Here is a 19,442-nt window from a genome sequence, read left to right as displayed (position 1 = left end):
GGGGTATTTATGGTACCCTTTGGGGACTAAAGAATTACTAGAATACTTCTCAACAGATGTTTAGCAACAATGAGGCATTTATAGTTGTAAATCTTGGCCATTTTTCGTTGTTAATGTTAAAGCTTTTGATGAAAATTTCATAAATGTGTTTTTAGTTCGACGCTGTCAGAATTTTAGAATTTCCTCCTGTGTGAACGGATTTTGATAAATTTGACAACTTGTCAAAACGAAACGTCAAGCTAATTTTAAAGATTTTAAGCAATTTAGAGCCTTTAAGGAGCCTGTAAGGGGCTCGTCGAACTAAAAAACGTTGTATTCAACTCGTTCTTGTTCAAATTGGGCCTTTTTTTGCACTCGTGGGCCTTTAAAACGCTCGTTTCATTTGCTTTTTAAAATGGCCCACTCCTGCAAAAAAAGGTCCAATTCACACACGAACTCGATAAATAAACTACTGAATAAATTGTGAATTATGAGCGTGTATGAAAATTTTTTTTTTTTAAAACCTTTTTTTTTATAACACTGAATGAAATGATTAGGGAAAATTGATTGCACACATTTGAAGTCTCATATCAAAGGAATGTAACCCTAAGGTTTCGTATTTTTACTAATTTTTTAATGTGTGGGCGCCTGGGCCGTAAAACTGATGGACTCACCCGGTAAATATGAACTGTCAAAATCGTCCCAGGTTAGGTAACTTTACGGTACAAGTAAAAGGCCTATCTTAGGGTTTTTGTTTTCCGGGTTGTGCCGCGGTCGTCTGGATTGCTGGGTAGCTGACGTTTCAATAGCCATGCTGCTATCTTCGGAGCTTGTGAATAAACTATCTTAACTTACCTTCGTTTGATAGTACATTGGGCTTTCCATCTGTAGCCAAATTAACCAACTTTTTTCCACGCGTTATCATGGTTTTCTAAAAATGTCCCTACACGTTCAACTGTTAACGGTCTTTTACTGTTACAGTTGAAAACACGGTTAAAGACCACAGTTACAAATAGGTATTTAAAACACAGGGTTAAAATACGTCAATGTTTATTGTTAGTTTTAGGTTAGGTTTGCTGAACAGCGCACCGAAACTATAACATTATGACAAAGACGACGTGGATCTGAGTGTTTTTCTTGACGTAGATATGTCAACGTTGCAGGAACTCACGTTATGCAATATACATCAACATTATACATTTCCGGATCTGGACTTGTCGAGCTTTTATAAAATTTTGTAAAATTCATTATGTGTCTTTTCGGTATGCCCCATAAAACGCGCAAATTGTTCTGATTCTTCTTTATTAACGCTTAAAATTTGCATAACTGTGGCAATCTGCTTTCTCAGTTTATTAGAAGTGATTTCGTTAGGGTATTCCAAGTTTGCTTGTTTTGCAAATTTACGCAGTGCTACATCACCTCTTGCCCAGTGAGCGGTATCAGGATAGGCAAACAGGTCGCCATTGTTGTCAGGAACTATTTGAGTAGAATTTCGGATTTCAATTATTCGGTTAATATAATTTTGAATGCTTTGAGGAAATAAAATGACTACTGCTCTACTGCCTTTGCCCCCCGTAACAACACGTTTGTAGTGTTTTATTAAGACTTTTTCAGATTGTGTTAAAGCATTCATACACGCTTCTTGATTTATGGAGGAAACATTTTGTAAATAAGTTTGTAGTAAAGTGTATTGAACATCGCCAATCCGTTTCCTGTTGTAAAGAATAGTTAAGACCAAAGTCGCCTCCACCAAGAATTTAAATTGTTTCTTGTCATTAGGCTCAGTATTAAGATGACCAATAGCCTTATTGGCAACTTCAGAAACGTAGTCTTTTAGTTTTAAAATATCCTTTGTAAGTGGTAAAATAACAGGTTTATTCCACTTCTTTTCATTTAAGTCTTTAAATGCCATACTGCTTATTTCTGTCGTCCACTGTGACATAATGAGTTCTCTAAAACGTTTCACTTCTTTCAGTTTCTTTTCGCTGTCTTCGCATTTTATGGAGGGATCTTTCTTTAAAAGTAACCGAATAAGAACTTCACAAACTTGGTTCAAAGATGTCCCAATGTGGGCTGACAAACTGGGCGCTTTGTATGTTTTTTCCTCCGCATTATACCCTCCAATTCTTTTAGCACATTCAATGCAAATATCAAATTTGGAAGGATCTAAAATATCAATTAATTGGCTTTCTTGATTATTTGTGGTCTGTCTAAATTCTATCAATAATCTGGCCAACTCCCTTATTTTATTTGAACACACTACATTCATTTGTTTCCGTTTCTGTTTTTTTAGATAATTTTCTCCAAAATGACATATCAGCACATCCGTCTTTGCCGTTAACGATATTTCATCCGCTTTCATAATGTTAAAAACTTCTTCCCTAATTCTTAGTTTTTGTAGAGTGGCATTTTTATCGAGGGAGCAGGCTATCAAAGTTTGTGAAGCACTTACGTGTTTGAATCCTTTTGAAGTGCTCGCATCGGTGTTTGCAATACATTTGCGAGAATGTCGTGCCAAATATTTTTTTGAGTATAATCCTTTGCAGTGTATATACATACAGGGTGTCCCAGAACTGGCTCCCCAGAGAAAACAGGCATGTGCCGACAACAAAAGAGACTCTAAATTGACTAAAATAAATTTTCTGCTAGCTCAAATTACCGAGTTATAAAGTTTTTAATTTCACCAATCCCGGAAGCTCGTCCTCAGGTATTACTAAAAAATCCGATCGGTTGCTAAACAACAACAAAAAATCTCTGATATCGCACAAATCAATAAAATGTTTGGGCAACTGGAATTTTGACGTTTTCCGATATAAAAATTGGTTGACGTTTATCTGTCATCAACATCAAAACTTGACAATTGTAAAAGATAACTTCAAAATAAAACAATAAAAATGGCGATTCTAAAAAGAACCATTTATTTAAATAGGTAGCTAATAATGTTAAAGCAGATGTTCGAAATGACCACCATTCATTTGTATGCACCATTGTGCTCTACTTAAGGCTCGCGTTTACCTGAGTTTGAAACGGTCGAAAAAGTGGATTTTCGATCACGTTTGTTGAGAAAACAGTACGAGATGAACGTTTTCTCTCTTTACTACATAAATTATGAACATTTCTATTAGTGAACTATGAAGAGAAAAATATAATTTTGTTTTGACGAATTTGGTGAAAAATCACAAATAAAATGCTCTGCTTGGAAGCTGTGTAGGCAAATTGAAAAGAGATATCGAAAATATCTCACGTCATTCACTAGATATTGTTATGAATGTGACGCAGACGAAAGGTGGTGTTTCCTACTTGAATATTAGTTGAAAAAAACGAAAAAAATGAAGTCATTTCTCAACGTTAAAATTTCACGTTGTAGACAACCAACCCTACATGCTACCTGAGCTAACAGCTTACGGAAAGGGGACTAGACAAGGGTACAAATTACATCGGCATATCACCCATTTTAATATTATGCAAATCTCTATCCTTTTTTTTTACGTACAATAATAATTTCCAGTAATAACACCATTAAATAAGCACAATTTTTTCCTTTATTTCATGTCAAAATTCACGATTTAAAATATTTCATTTTATACTGTCCGGTAGATGTTCGATTACATTATCCATTTGAGTCCGGTAGGTTAGTTATAACAGTATCAGAGACTGTTTTATTTATACAAATCAAATCTGACATTGAAAAGTGCAAAAGTCGAAAAATATTCACTTGAGTGCTTCGAAATGATCGAGTTGTAATACGAAAGTTGATTAGCAACCACGAATGTCATTTTTTAAAATGGTTGCAAGTTGCTTGTCAGAAGTTGACGACTCATGTTGACATTTGATATAAAAATAAAAAATGTGACACTAGTATTCGCCGTTGTCTTAAAAATTAAAAAAAAAACATTTGAAGGACAATAAAAAATTATCGAAAAATTATCGCTGTAATTCAAAAAATAAAGCCTTACGATTGGTCGAAAATGATAATGAATGAAATAATCACATATTATATCCCAAGTGCAAAATTTTTTATCGGAAATTTTTTTGCTAATGAACGAAAACATCCATAAATTAGCAAATAAGAGCACGAGACGAAGTCCTATACTTTATCTATAGCAAATTTTTTTGACTAATAAACCGATAATATTCAATTATTCACCGAAGGGACACAAGATGAAACCAACCGTTTCATTGTAATTTTACCTTAAAAATATTTTACCATAAGGGTCATTTTTGTCTCATTCATAATTCTTGACAAATCAGGTAGAAACTCCGAACTAATATTCATTCCCTCATCTGCAGGGAGTAAATGCAGATTTAATCGTAATACTTTAGGAAAATACAACTACACACTGCTGCACACTGTATTTGGTGAATATTATAGTTTTATTAGTCGGACCTTCAAAGTCAGAAAAATGTCCTATACGATCAAATTGTAGGTATATTATGTACCTACAAAAAAATACTAAAACAAATTCTTAGCTCAATATTTTTAATTTTTTAAAATTTAATGTTCCTTTTGTTAAAAAAAAATCGGGAGAATTACAAAGGAAAGTCGGAAAATTAGGGCAAACTTCAAAAATTATAAATATGCACTCTCTATCATAACTGACGACTGACTCTTTTTTTTTGTTCGGTTTGTTCCCGGGATGGAAATAACTCAATTGAAAAAATGTTTTTGGAAAATTTGGAGAAAAATCTAGAAAAACGCATTCCAGCCTAAATTAAAATTACATCCGTTTTTACTTTTCTGTTGTTTCGCGATCTGTCCAACAATAGTATATTGTATATCAAGAGTTGAAAATGAAAGATTTCACACGAGTTTGCAGAATTGAGCCACAAGCCGTAGGCGCGTGGCTTAAGCAAACGAGTGTGAAATCGAATTTTCAACACGTGATATACACGATATTTTTCCGACGACCACAAAAAAAAACGCTAATATTCGGTATTCCTTCAAACTTCAAATATTATTCGACAGAGCTGCGGACAAAACATACATTGGTGGCCATGGTTACTACAACCTTGTGCAATGATTTCATTGCGCACAGGCTAGAGGGTATCTGATTGGCTAACCAGTTTCATTGCACACGGTTCGCTATTTGCATGCAATAGCCAACTTTCAATAATAGTTATTTGTGCGAATTTACGCATTTTTCATAGTGGTCGTCAAAAAATTTAATTATTTTATTTCTATACCAATTTATTTCGCTATCGGATTGTTCACTTGAACATCGATCTTGCAATCGAAATGTAAATAAAACACCTTGAGATTCATTGTTATTTCAAATTTAATGGTAGAAAATAAATCATCATCACAAACTAATTTACTGAAATTTGGATTGGACAAGACAACGTCTGTCGGGTCAGCTAATAAATAATAAAATGGAATGAAACAACAGTTTACAGTGCAGCCAATTCAGATTTGGCATTGTAGGACTTGTCTTTCCAACACAAAATTTTATCTCCGTATTTAGGTACGGAACAGGACAGGATCGTAATCCTCTACACCCTACTGAGCGTCTGTGACTGTGACTGTGACTCTCGGTTTGTTTGACCCGTTTGACCAAAATATAAATTTGTAAATAGAGGACCCACTGTACATCAAGTTCGAAATTTCTTTCAGGTAAACGCGAGCCTTAACAAACTTCTTGTAGTAGCGTTAGTTATCATTTCTTCAGTAACTGAAACAAAAACCACCTGAATTCGAACTCTCAGATCAGCCTCTGAATTTATGGGCCGCCGATAAATGATAGATTTCAAATGATTCAGATTCAGATCTGGAGACCTGGCAGGCGGTCCTCCTCGACCGATCCAGCGCTGTGGATATTGGTTATCCAAAATTTCCTGAACGTTTCTCCTAAAATGTGGTGGAGCACCATCATGTTGGAACCAGTCATTTATGCGATAAGCAAGAGGTACAATTTCAAGTAGATCAGGTAGCTCCGTGCCAATGAACTGAGCATATCTTGCCCCCGTTAATCTTCTCTTAATTCTCTTGGATTTTCCTCTGCCCAAATATGAAGGTTGTGATAATTGGAACAACCTTACCGGCAAAATAGCGACTCATCAGAAAACAGTATCCGTGACAAGAAGTGTGGAGCATCGTTTTGGTTTATTAACCATAGACAAAATTCTCGCCTAATTGGATAATCCTCTGGCAGAAGATGTTGTCCTCGTGTATAGTGGTACGGATGCCTCCTATTATCAGCTAGAACTCTCTGCACCGAACTCTTGGATAAACCCATTTCACGAGAAACTGTTCGAATACGCCGGGTGCCGTCTTCCTCAAAGACATTCAATACGGCTTCCTCGTGTTCGACAGTCCTTACATTTCTTGGAGCACCCCCAACTTCTCTTCGAACTGGCTGTATCTGACCCGTTTCTCGACTCCGAGCGATTAATTTCAGGATTGTTTTATGATCCGAATAAATTTGTCTTTGCGGAAATTGTTCACGGTACAACCTTACTGCTTCACGCGCATTGTTCCCACATCGTGCAAAAGTAAGAATCATATCTACGTACTCAGAGGAAGAATACATGTTAAATGATACACTTAAATTAAATATCGCAGCGAAATTGTATAACAAATGTCAAACTGACGTAAACAATCATTCTAATAAATGTAGTGGACCAAATCTAATGGACAGAATTATAGAGGTTTGCGGATAAAAAGGACACCTAGGCAACGCAAAATTGCGATGATTCCACCTTAATGGTGCTCAGCTCTGATTGGTCAACTTCAGAATGTCTTTTCTCGGTTATCATTTGAGATAGGACTTTTTTTCTTCAAAACACACGTTAATATATTCGCCCTAAGGCTTCCTTTTTTCTCTGGGGAGCCAGTTCTGGGACACTCTGTATATACATGGATAGTGTTCTGTGTCTGGCTTGGAATTGCCATATATAGGTCTTTTGTTTCCTGACAAAAATTCAGTAAAATGTGCTTTATTTCTGAGCAACCCTATAATGGCTCTTCTCTCTTTACTTTGCTTTGGAAAAGATAACATTTCTGTTACTTCCTTGCAATCTTTATGATTCCGTTCCAAATGCCTTTCAAAATTTGATACATCTGCCAAACAAAACTTGCAAACCGTTTTCTTCTTTTTCCACGATTTCTTTGGCCATATTTTGTCCTACAATTACAATTAATTACAATTAATACATACAACCAATAGCAAAGAGTAGTTTTTAGGTACTTACTCGTACTTCATTTTTCTCATGATCAATTATTCTAATTTGCGATGAGCCCGCTATCGCTTTAGACTTTTGAATCTTTGGAACTCTGTCATTTTTATTTGTATATAACCAAGATTGCACTTTTTCTTTACTACTTTGTTCTTTTGCTAAACTTTGTCCAAGTGGATCTTTTTCAGCTAAGCTTATTGCACGTGGTTCTTGTTCGGGTAATTTTATTTCGGGTGCTTTGTGTATCACTACAGATGTATCATCAGAAGTCGAACTTTTTTGGCTACCAATAACTTCTTGAACCTAAACTTGCGCAATTATTACTAGCGAACGTCTCGGATGATGACAGTATCACGTACCAAACGTCCCAGAATTCAAGAAGTAGTGGAAAACTATAGGTTCTTTGTCGAAAACTGAAGCGAAATATCCTTGACAAGAATTTCAAAGGACTAACTGTTTTTAAGATCGTCAGTTTGCAGTTTTGAGCTACCCCTTGAGTTCTGGGACACCGGTATAAGGATAAAAAGTTTTTGAAGAAAAACTCACCCATCTTTTTTCGAAAGTAAGATCAGGGTCAAAAGTTGGATCATTGTCTACATCGTCACTTGAAAAATCCAAGCTTTTTCCATCAGAAACGGTTGTTTCTTTTACGGTTCCTAAAAAATCAGTCTTATGATGTGATGGTTTTAAATATGCACTACCTATGACGTCATTTTACATTTTTTACATATAAACATATAAGTTTTCTCGCGATTTCGACAAAAGATCGTTAAATGGTGAAATAATAAATTTGATTTTAACCTTCATCAACAAACTGACTGATTTACACTCTTTAGGTACTACATAAAGAAATCATTCAGAAGAAACATGTATACAGGGTGGAAAGTTTAACAGGAAGAAATTCAGTATCTTGAATACAAATTGTGTCTGGAAAAATTCCTGAAACACGTCAGTGGGTGGGCTGAAATGTAACCGTTTAAAAACAACAACGTGTTTCTGGAATTTTTTGAAAAATCAATTGTATTCAAGATACTGAATTTATTCCAGCACCCTGTATGTGAAAATGTAGGAAAACATGTCTTAAGAATTGTAAATCGACGTATCCATTACATTTTGAAGAAAACAATAAATGCAACTATGTACTGCATGCATGAAAAAGAAGTAATAACTAACTTACCAGAAGACGAACTAAAGTCATTATATTTTGTCACATCGCACCGTTGTGCTAAAATCAATAATTGTTTCCCTCTGGACTGTTGATTGCTGCTGCTGCAAAACAGTGTTTTCCTTTTGGTTTTCCTCTTTGGTCAATTGTATTTCACTATTTCTCAAAACTAATTCATATTTTGACATCACTTTGACATTTAGTAGAGATGGGAAATAGTTTTGAGAACGAGTGAAATACAATGGAGAAAAGAGGAAAACCAAAAGAAAAACAGTGTAAGTGAGTACTTAGAGCTCAGTTGCGTAAACGTTTATTCATAGAATAAATGCATTCTTTCTAACTAGCACATTTTAACCAACTTAACGCAACGTTGTTAAAGTCGTGTCTAAGGGGTAGATTCATGAAACTTTGCAAATTTGCAAATCGTTAACGAAACAGCAAATACAATGCTTCAACAATGTCAGTTGTCATGGTTTTAAATTTGCAATGCCTTATCGAGCCTTACCGAGTTTCGTGAATAACATATAGGGGGAGACTATAAGATTGTTATTTCTGGGTGCGTCCTAAAAAACGCCGCAAGCCATATCTCCGTTATTTATGGCTCGATTTAAATAAAACGAAAACTGTAATAACTCACTTTAAAAACACTATAAGCACGATATAGATTAAAAAATTTCAAAAAGTCATTCAATGTCAGATGATAGTCAACTTTGTTTTTTCAAATAGCTTGGCATATTTTTTATTCCGATTTTGAAAGAGATTATTTTTCTGAAACCAACGAAATGCCACATGTTAGAATGCATTTAACAGTAACCGCGAAGATAAATTAATAAAATAGCATTACTGGAAATTTTTTCTTCGACAAAAAATCAGGTATACTATGGAAAATAATCTTAAACGCAATAACAATACTTTATGAAAAGCAGAATCAAAAAGTAATATGACAGAACTTGTAATAAATATTGCTTTTAAGATTGTTTTCCACAGTAACCTGATTTTTTTTTCGAAGACAAAATTTCCAATAATGCTATTTTATTTATTTATTTTCGAGGTTATTATTAAGTGCATTCTAACATGTGGCATATCGTTGGATTCAGAAAAATAATCTCTTTCAAAATCGGAATAAAAAAATATACCAAGTTATTTGAAAAAACAAAGTTGACTATCATCTGACATTCAATCAATTAATCTATATCGTGCTTATAGTGTTTTTAAAGTGATTTAATTCAGTTTATGTTTTATTAAAATCGAGCCATAAATAACGGAGATATGGCTTGCGGCGTTTTTTAGGACGCACTCTGTATACAGGTAAATAATCTATTAAATTACTATTAGGTACTCTTATTTGCATTTATATAGATACATACCAAAGAGATTTGGTCTGACATTCTTGAGTACTAATCATTTTTGAAAACATCCAGGAGCACTTCATACACAATCATGTCATCTCAAAGAATAGGAGCAGAATGAGAAACAAAATGGAATAATGCTTATTGTAGTTTTATAAGTTCGTGGAAATATTTGTTTACAAAACCTGACAACAGCGCTGGAGGCCATTTGACAATTCCCTGTAGTTAAAGTTATACAAAAGAGGCGAGTTTACTCTTGCATTTTTCGGAGGCGAGTTGAGTGGAACGACGTATCATATTTTTGTATAATTAAAAAATTTACCCCTCTCAAGTTCCCCCGATTCGTCTCTTTTTAAAGTTTACATTTCTGCCAAATACACACTTGTATCTGTGTTCTTTAAGGCGGAGGCGAGGTAATCCTATACATGTGTGGAGGCGAGTAGGATAGCTATGCACGTATATACAGGCTGTCCCAGAACTCGCGGATCAAATTTACAGTGCGTTTTCCTTGGTGATAACTGAAAGCAATAGCGTTTAAAAAAAAGGACAGGGTATAATCGATTTTTTGTAATGAATAATTCAAGTTGACCAATCAGAAGGACGCTGTTAACTTGAATTTCACGTAAATTTAACCAAAGGTTTGAATTGCCTAGCAACATAATTCTAGTAAGAATGGTATGGAATTTCAAGTAAATGTTTGGGCAACTGTGAAGATTTTGACAACGTCAAGTTATAATTTGATTCGAAATTGTCAAACTTCGTATTGAAATCATGTATACAGCTGCAGAGTATGTCGAAATGCTCATAAGTGCCGGCGCAATGCACGTGAAGATGCAAGGGAATATGCAATACGTTTTCCACGACGTTTGCCATATCCAAATTATAACGTATTTCTATGGTTGGTGTACCGTGCTCGAGACACTGGGTCCTTGGTGCCTACCTGACAAGAAATTGGTGGTCCCCCGCGAGAAGTTGGAACGCCAGAGACTGAAGATGCTGTTCTTCAGTCCTTTGATGACGACGGTAGAAGAAGTATATTTGAAAAACTATATTTACCGCGAACCTATCAATATTTTAGAAGAACTAAATGACCAAATTCACGAAACACTGGCTACTGTTATTCCTAATGTGCTTAGACTGGCAAGGGAAAATTTAATAAAACGAGCTCGCCTATTCCTTCAGATGAAAGGTGGTCAATTTGAACACATGTTATAAATTATCCTTTTTATTTTGCATGTTTCTTATTTCATTTGTTGCATTCTACATCGTTTAGTTATAAAATTTGATCTTAAATTTGTACTAATAATGATGCTAAAATAAATAGGTTAGTTCAATCCAGGGTAATCTTGTAGTTTACGTCGCCCAAACTGTGCATCGCTTCGCGTACCATGCTAAATGTGTACAGCGTTGCCAGACTTATTTATTTGTATCGAATAAGAGAAAATTCACAATGAAGATCACGTGACGGTGATTTTAATTATACAATTATACTCTGTGCAGGAGCCCCTCTACCACCCATTGTTTCGAAACAAAGTTAAAAAAAGCACACTAAACGAGGGAAACACATCAATTAATAAACGTATAGGAGTCGTACACATCCAACTAAAAGACGCCCTCATTTCTAATTGACATCTGGCAACAATGCAGAGTCTATGGGGCTGCGCGTATGAGATGCGCAGTTTGGGCGACGTAAACTACAAGATTACCCAATCCAGTTTTGTCTTCTTTCTTTCAGAACTGCCACTATGCTTGATCTGTCGTTCAAAACCTACGTGTAACTCCAGCTTTTTTTGCAATGTCAAGTCTTTTCTTTCATTTCGACGATGACGAGTCCCGCTCGTGTAGCTGCGCCAATACGTTGCAGATGCAGAGTGTATGCACAGGAGTCAGGATAAATTTCTTGTGATTCCGATTCACTTCACAGGCCCTGCATATTTCACTTTTTACTAAGATTTTTAAGGTAGTATATGTATTACTCACTTGACGCTACGTCGCCATTTTACCCTCCATCAACAAAGGTTCAATTCATCATATCCCTCCCGTCAATTTCCCATACCCCTCAAGGTTACAATTGCTCTGGAAATTTTCGCTCATAACAAACCATATTTCATTCATTGTCGGAAGAAGAAACTTCTTGCGTTCCCTGATTTAGATTCTATACAATTATTCACCTGCCTTTGGCGCAATTATCCCATTTTTGGTTATTTCAAAAGTAGCTGTCACTTTTGACGTCTGTTTCGACAAGTTGACCAGATAAATATTGAAAATAATTTTTTTTCCCTACCGGTTAGAAATGTAGGCTGTGGATATCTCATTTGAGGTGAGAAAATTCAACTTTCTCGCTAAGGTAAGAAAGTTAATGATGAAATGTTTATGGTAAAACTGTACCAAAATACAAATGTCAAAAGTGTCAAAAGTATCATAAGTTATTGATAAATAAAAGCCAATTCAATAGAGCAAGTTGGTAGATCAATCATATAATCTGAAAAATAAGCAGATAAGCTAGGTAGGTACTACAACTTCTAAAAATTAATCTAATTAAAACAAACGTCAAATCTTCAAATGCGATGACAAGTTAATTACTTATACAAATAACCCAGCCTACTATTCAATTCTCAAAATTTTCGTTTTAATCAGGAATATGACCATCTTTTTTTGACTTTTTTCAACGAAGTTGTGCCGGTAGGGAAAAAAATAGTATTCAAACCTTGTTGAGAAAGTGCGCTTGCAGACCTTAGGCACTTACAAACCTCGCCTACGGCTAGGTTTATAATCTTTGCCTGCGGTCTGCAAGAAAGCACTTTCTTACCCTGGTTTGAAATATATTATATTATTCATCGAATTATACGTTGCTTGGCAATTGAGGGAAGGTACAGTTGCGGCCGTTGAAATCTCAGACAGGAAAGATTTAAACATTCTGTATATATTCCGAAATTTGATTAGCGTAAACAGGATTTTCATCAAGGATTATAAAGTCAGTGTCAGTATTTGACATATTAGGTCAGAATCGGGCGTAACTTTTGAAATGCCGCAATTATCTGATTTGCAAAAATGTGTTTGACAGAGGGACGGTGTGAGTATAACAGCCATTGCGAGAGAAATTAATGTGGATAATGTTTGAGTGACATTTCGAGAAACGTCACTTTCAGTACCATTTACAAAGCCAAAAGTTTGGCGTTGTCAAAGTGTCTGAGTTTTCAACGGCCGCAATTGTACTCAATTTTCTCATAAAGGGAAAATTAGATCGAGCTCTATTGGTCAATTTGATTAATTCATAACTAACAAGCTGTTGCACCCTGAATATTTTTCTAAACGTTTTTTACCTTCATTACCATCAAGGAATATACAGTTTCAATTTGATCCGCGAGTTCTGGGACACCTGTATATAGGTGTCCCAGAACTCGCGGATCAAACTTAGAGTGCGTTTTCCTTGGTAGTAACTGAATATTTTTCTAAACGTTTTTTACCTTCATTACCATCAAGGAAAACGCACTCTAAGTTTGATCCGCGAGTTCTGGGTCACCTGTGTAAGTTACTATCTTACCTGCATTGACGTGCACACCAGTGGTGCTGCTGCAAACTGCTACTGGAGTCACTTCCGGTTTTTTTTGCATAAAACTGTCCATGACATGGAAGAATTCCCATTTTTGGGGAGCATTTCCAGTCATCCTATTGCCATCTTTAATTTTTTTGTAAGTCTTTTTGAGACCTTTCCATTTACTGTCAATTTGGTCCTAACTATATTGTTTATTTGCTACTTTGGACAGTTCTGTAGCAAGTTTGCGCCATAAATTTTTTTTAAGTCCACTATCAAACATTTGCTGGTGCTCCTCCACTAGTCTTATTACTAATAAGACATGTTCTCGAGGCCACCGTTGTGGTTCAGAAGTTGATCCTGCACATACAGATCTTTAATAATAAGAATAACTATAAATTCACAAAACCGTGCGTTTCATTATCATTTGACTTATCACTTTCATTGGTTTCATTACTTTCATTAGTTTCATTACTTTCATTAGTAATAATAGATCCATTCTCATGGTCCTCCTCAACATGCTCGTTGAGAAAATGTTTTTCCACAGATGTTAACGGTCCTTGGAGACCGCACACACCACAAATTCCACCTTTCACATCCATTCTCTGCGTTTACCGCGCCAATTGTATTTCTTTTCGAGGTTATTTTTGACTGTCAATACTGTCAAAACTTCGAACACTCCTCTTGCTCGGTTACAAACCACCGAGAAAGTCGAGCCTGCTCGAAACGTTCGCTCGGTTAATGCGCCGACGGCAAAATTTTTATAGAATCATTTATTAAAATGATGCTTAAATCGTTCCAACTTAACCCTCCACCACCCGGCGGCACGGCATCAACATAATTGCCGGCGTCTCGCCTCCACATTTTGTTACTGTTAGCTCCTTATTTAAAACCTTTATTTTTAGGGGGGTCATTACCCAAATGACCTCATGGACCAGCCGTCCCTGTTAGGTTTTATATATCAAATTGATTCGTCTGTCTTTTAACAAAGCGAATCTTCGGATTATTTCATCAGAAAAATCGTTCTTTTGATAAAGCCGAAATAAAAGTCCTTTTTCGATAGACAAAAGCGCAAGGGATGTTAACCGATATTGGCACATTGTGTTCCTTGAATAATTTTTTATTCGTTTGAGGCATGAAAAATTCCGTTCCACTGATACGGTGGTTGAAGGTACAGAAGCTATCAAGACCAATAATTTATAAGCTTCGGAAAATATTTGACGAAGATCATTATCAATAAAAGTTTTCAACATTTCACTTATCTTCAAATTTCGGAACTGATTATCGTTGTAAATAACGCTTAATTCATTAATCAATTTATTTTGTTCAAAAACATTCTGGAATTGCTGGCATACACTATTTGTCAAATTATATGGGAAATGGTTACTAAATGCCTGAAATTTCGAACTATCTACTAAAGAAAAATAAGACTGTTTCGAGTCTTTGAAACGTACTTCTATTTGAGTAATAATATTGTCAATAATTTCAAAATATAAAATTCTGTATGATTGCCTATCATTTTCGTTGCCTTTATAAACTTTCACTCGTTTCGTTGGAGGACTATCTACGTTAACTTCAGCTGCAAATGGTAATTTTCCTTCTGCTAGTTTATAAATTTCGTCAAATTTAACATCAGTACTCAACTTTTTAATTCTATCTGCAGCTATATCAATTTGTTTTTGGCAATAATTAACGTCCAGGTTTTTAATTTGCAAAACATTGAACAGAGGACTTGTTATGTTAAATATTTCGTTGTAAGTTGTAGTTAAAAATGCAAACTCGAAACTTTCTAAATGTTTCAAATAACCTTTAGCACCGTTTATAGATTCTGCCGCCGAAGAAGTATCATCTATAATATTTTGAAAAACTACTTTTGTAACGCGCCCTTTAGTACCAGAGCGCTCCGTAGTGCCGCAGTAGCGCCATAACGCACCACTCCGTACGCTACCCCACTCCCAATATATTTTTCGGCCTCCCAATCTGGGAAATATAGCGTTATCTTACACTTTAGGTCAAGGGAGGTGCGATTTCCCGTACAATGTCAAAAATTTCTAGTGGAATGTGGGAAAAATCTAGTGGAGTACGGGAAAAATGTGCGGACACCGTTGATTTATTCTTTTCACAGTTACTTTAAAATTAAAGTGTCCATACGTTACTTTAATTTAGTGTAAAAAAACACATTTCCCTGTATAATTTTTCCGATAAATGTGTTTGTTTAATTTATATCGATCGAAAAAGAAAATAATCGTAACAGGGAAAATACAACCTATTGGGTTGGCAGCTTTATATGTCAAAAAGTTTGACAATTGTCAGGTATTTCATAAATATCTGCAAAATAGCACAATAAAACAAAACCACAGAAGTTGATATATGGTTTTGTGTACCTACTTTATCCAGTACTAGCTGTTAGTGCTAAAGTGCAACTGGAAAATAAAAATCTACAAAACATTCTAACCCCAAAATCTTGTATTCACCTGAAGAAAGATGATTCGTTTTCACCAGGAAGTAGTGGTTAAGTACAAGACATTTTAATAATTTGCAACATTATTAACATAATTTATTTTGTAAAATTACAGTTGTAAACATTATTGTTACAATTCTCCACTTTAGAGAACAATGCAGAAACAATTTGGTAACTGTCAGCTTTATTACTTCTGGGTTGAATGTCAATATGTTGTACTGGTGCTTCTCTTACGGTACTGATGATGGAATTCTCAATGTTGGATGGTTACATTGGAAGCAACTGCTAAAAATTCAAGTAGATTAAAGCACTCTATCGAAGTTTGTGACACAACTCACCATTTTTTGAGGAGCTATAGCTGCAACATAGTACATTTTGTTTTTGATGTTGAAGGAAGGCCATCAGTCATCACGAATCATTTTAGGAACTTCAATCTTGTGTCCATAGGGCAATCAAGGTTCAAATATTTGTCAATGTTATTTGAAATTGTTTTAATACCTACCAATTTAACCTGACTTCCATATATTTCTTCACAGTTTTAACCCAGTTTGGATTGGTAATGGCAAACGATCTACAAATATTGGTTTTTGTGTCAGTTATCAATATAATATCTTCTCTTGACATTTTCCATTTTCAGAGTATATAACTCCTTTCGGAGACAGGCACCACAAACACCTATTAATAAAACTGTCTGTAATAAAATATGGTTTATTAAAAATTTGTGAATTAAAGAATAGTTATTACATACTTTCGTGAGAAAAAATTGTCCTATGTAACGTTGTTTCGATTTTTGTGGTAATAATTCAGAATTTAGTCCTGCCACTAGTTGTACTGCCTCTGGTGTCACATTTAACTCACTCTATATTATATACTAGACATTTTTTTCACTCGATTAATACACCAAAATCAAATTTTGAAGCATGACCGTGAAAATTTAGCCGGCAAATAATTTGTTAGGAAAAAAACAAATGAGCGGTCACGGTCGTCAAGGAATTGATTCCACAGCATTCGATTCTTTATTGACGATGTCAAATTCTACAATAAAATTAGTCTTGATTTTTAAAAGATTTAATATTTTGGTCAGCCGAAAAGTCTAATACAAATGTCGTACGGGACGTATTTTCCGGCCCTCCAACTAATCAGGCACTCGGCTGCGCCATCGTGCCCGAAACCAGTTGTCGTGCCGGAAAATTCACATCCCATACTCTAATGTAAATAACTATTACTCACACGTTGTCAGTTTTAATAACCGGCTACACTTTCAAATTATTCCATTCAGAATTTACAAAACTAATTATTCTTGATCTAGAACTCCACCTTGTTTCGCAACTTTTCGAAATTCATTTTCCTATTACTGAATCTAACACAAAAGTTCTTTTGGCTGACTGATTGAAGAAACCTGGCAAAGATGTTAAAGTGGCAAAAAAAATTCGGGAACTTCTCATGGACTTTGAGCCATTCTGCAAAACAAGGTTCAAACGATAAGCAACGCAATGGGTGAAAAGTGCATTAGGTGCATCATTTTTAATTTTCGCCTGAAGACCATTTAACGAACCCACCATTACACTCGCCCCATCATAACATTGGCCTACCAATTTTTTTTTGTAATTATATGGTTCAATTATACTCGTTACAAGATTATATAATGCATCTGCTAATGTCGGTTGTGTCGTCTACTTGAAGAGAGAAAAAAGGGGTATTTAGAATTTCATTTTTGATAGTATCACGAACATGATCTGAAATACATTCAATTAAATCGTTCTGAATGGTTTTTGACAGCCCCGAAAAAATACCCTCAATTTTTTTCAAATGATCCTGGATTTCTGTGTCGCGCTTAATCAAAAGTTGGAAAATTTCACGAAAATTGCCGGCGTTTAAAGAATTTTCTGTTTCATCATGCCCTCGAAAAGCGTGTTTCGCCAAAGTAACTGTGACGTCAATTGAAGACGATAATAAAATTCGGTTTTTCCTAACTTCTTCATTGTATAATTTAATCGACAGAGCACTATGTTCAGTGAGGGCATCTTTAATTGTTGTTGTATTATTTTCCAAACGTTTGAGACTTAAAATATTCGTCAAATGTTCTTTCGATGATTCATGCTTTTTTACGCTCGTTGATAGATTTTTTAAATCAGAATACCCCTTACAAACCCAAACATTTTGTTTTGTGGTAGATAAAAGTAAACACGGCCAGCAAAATAAAGCTTTTTTAAATAAACTTCCACACAATCAATTATGATTTTCATACCAACTTACTTTAAATGACCGAGAAAATACCTGACCTTGTTTTTTATCCGAAGACAGAATATTAATATTCGGTGTGGGGCGATTCATGCTAAGAATTTCCCGGCGTTCTTGTTCATTTCGCCGTGAAAACGGCGTTTCTATCAAACTGCATATAATGTCGTTATATACATCCATTTTATTAAATAAGAATGGGAGAAAGTATTAATTAGGTCTCCAAAAAATCAAAAATACTGTAAGGTATGTGATATTGAAAGATCAACCTGATTTAGTTTACGCGCCAACGCCGAAAATCCAACGGTCAACCTGTTATTGTCTTTTATTATAAACTTACAGACAGTACCTACTTATTATACCAACCTGACCTGACCTGAACAAAACCTGCCAAAGCAATTCAACACCTGAAAAACACCTGAGGACCTCTGAGGAATCACCTAAATCACCTGTTTTAACTTCTACCGCTAAACACTGAAACAACCTTGACTAAAGCAAACTTGCCATAAAGTTGAAATTAGCCGAGCACGATACATTTTTCACGTGTGCCCACGAAAAGCGGCGGAGGCGAGCGAAGAAATCCCCTGAAATCCTCTATTTTGTTGTGAATTTTAACACGTCAACCATTGATTTCGCGCAAGATCGCTTAGATTTTCGCTTTGTAATTGTCGTAGTGGAAAATAAAACAGACAAACCTTAAAACTTCCAGATTGTCGCTGTTCTGTATCGTCTCGGCGATACAAAGTCGTTGGCGTTTCCAAACGACTTAGTTCAATTTGAAGTGTGATTGTGAATGAAACAAATTCGTGTGATTTTCTAGATTTTTACTTAGATGTTACTTCGTACAACAACACTGACCAACTCCCACACTCAGTTTCAGTTTCAAATACATTTATTCAGATTTTTGTGTAATTACATGTCATTATTAATATTGTGTTAAGTGTGAGATAGGGGTGGAGCTGCCGCTGAGGCTGATGGGCCACACTCAGGGGACGCCCACCCTTATATACAAGTGGGTGGGGAGTGCTAATCCCCTGAGGTCAGAGAGAAAGAGAGGTACATAACAAGGTACATAAGAACAAAAATAGACGGTATTGAACAGTCGCTGACCCTCTAAAGGCTGAATAGAGCAATGAGATGGATAGCTATGGCGCACGACTTATTTCGCACTTCATTACAAAAGTTACAAAAAGATCCGATGAAAATGAGAATTAAAATTAATACAATATGCGTAACAGTATTAAAATAAAAATTTTATTTTTCTAAATTTCGAACGTTAGGCGGTGCCTACCTTGCCTACCCTGACCAGCCGCCACTGATTGTTATAACAATGTTTTCGTATATTTTAAACTGTAGTTAAATTTAACTCACGTTGGTGCAACCGGCCCTAAATACATAATAATTAATAGTTGTAATTTTACGGGTCTATTTTGTAACTTATCGTTAAATAACTATCCGTCCGATAGTGATGCTCGTTAAGCATTGGTCGCTATTGAACTACAACGATTTCAGCATATTTGGTATTTCTTAAATCCTATCGTT

The 19,442-nt window shown here is 35.3% G+C and overlaps 2 long non-coding RNA genes across 2 annotated transcripts; one reads left to right on the top strand and one right to left on the bottom strand.

The window, feature by feature from the left end:
- Nucleotides 1–6,808: 6,808 nt before the first annotated feature.
- On the bottom strand, nucleotides 6,809–10,014 carry LOC138126656 (uncharacterized). Its single transcript, XR_011157901.1, has 5 exons — nucleotides 9,685–10,014; nucleotides 8,330–8,421; nucleotides 7,699–7,808; nucleotides 7,168–7,455; nucleotides 6,809–7,100 (listed from the first exon to the last, which is right to left on the bottom strand). It is a non-coding gene; the product is annotated as an uncharacterized lncRNA (long non-coding RNA).
- Nucleotides 10,015–14,636: 4,622 nt separating this feature from the next.
- Nucleotides 14,637–16,409, top strand: LOC138126675 (uncharacterized). The gene is made up of 2 exons (XR_011157915.1): nucleotides 14,637–15,712; nucleotides 15,778–16,409. It is a non-coding gene; the product is annotated as an uncharacterized lncRNA (long non-coding RNA).
- The last annotated feature ends 3,033 nt before the right edge of the window (nucleotides 16,410–19,442 follow it).

This window comes from Tenebrio molitor, chromosome 3 (assembly GCF_963966145.1).
Source record: "Tenebrio molitor chromosome 3, icTenMoli1.1, whole genome shotgun sequence".
Taxonomy (NCBI): domain Eukaryota; kingdom Metazoa; phylum Arthropoda; class Insecta; order Coleoptera; family Tenebrionidae; genus Tenebrio; species Tenebrio molitor.
This window is presented reverse-complemented; position numbering and strand designations above follow the sequence as displayed.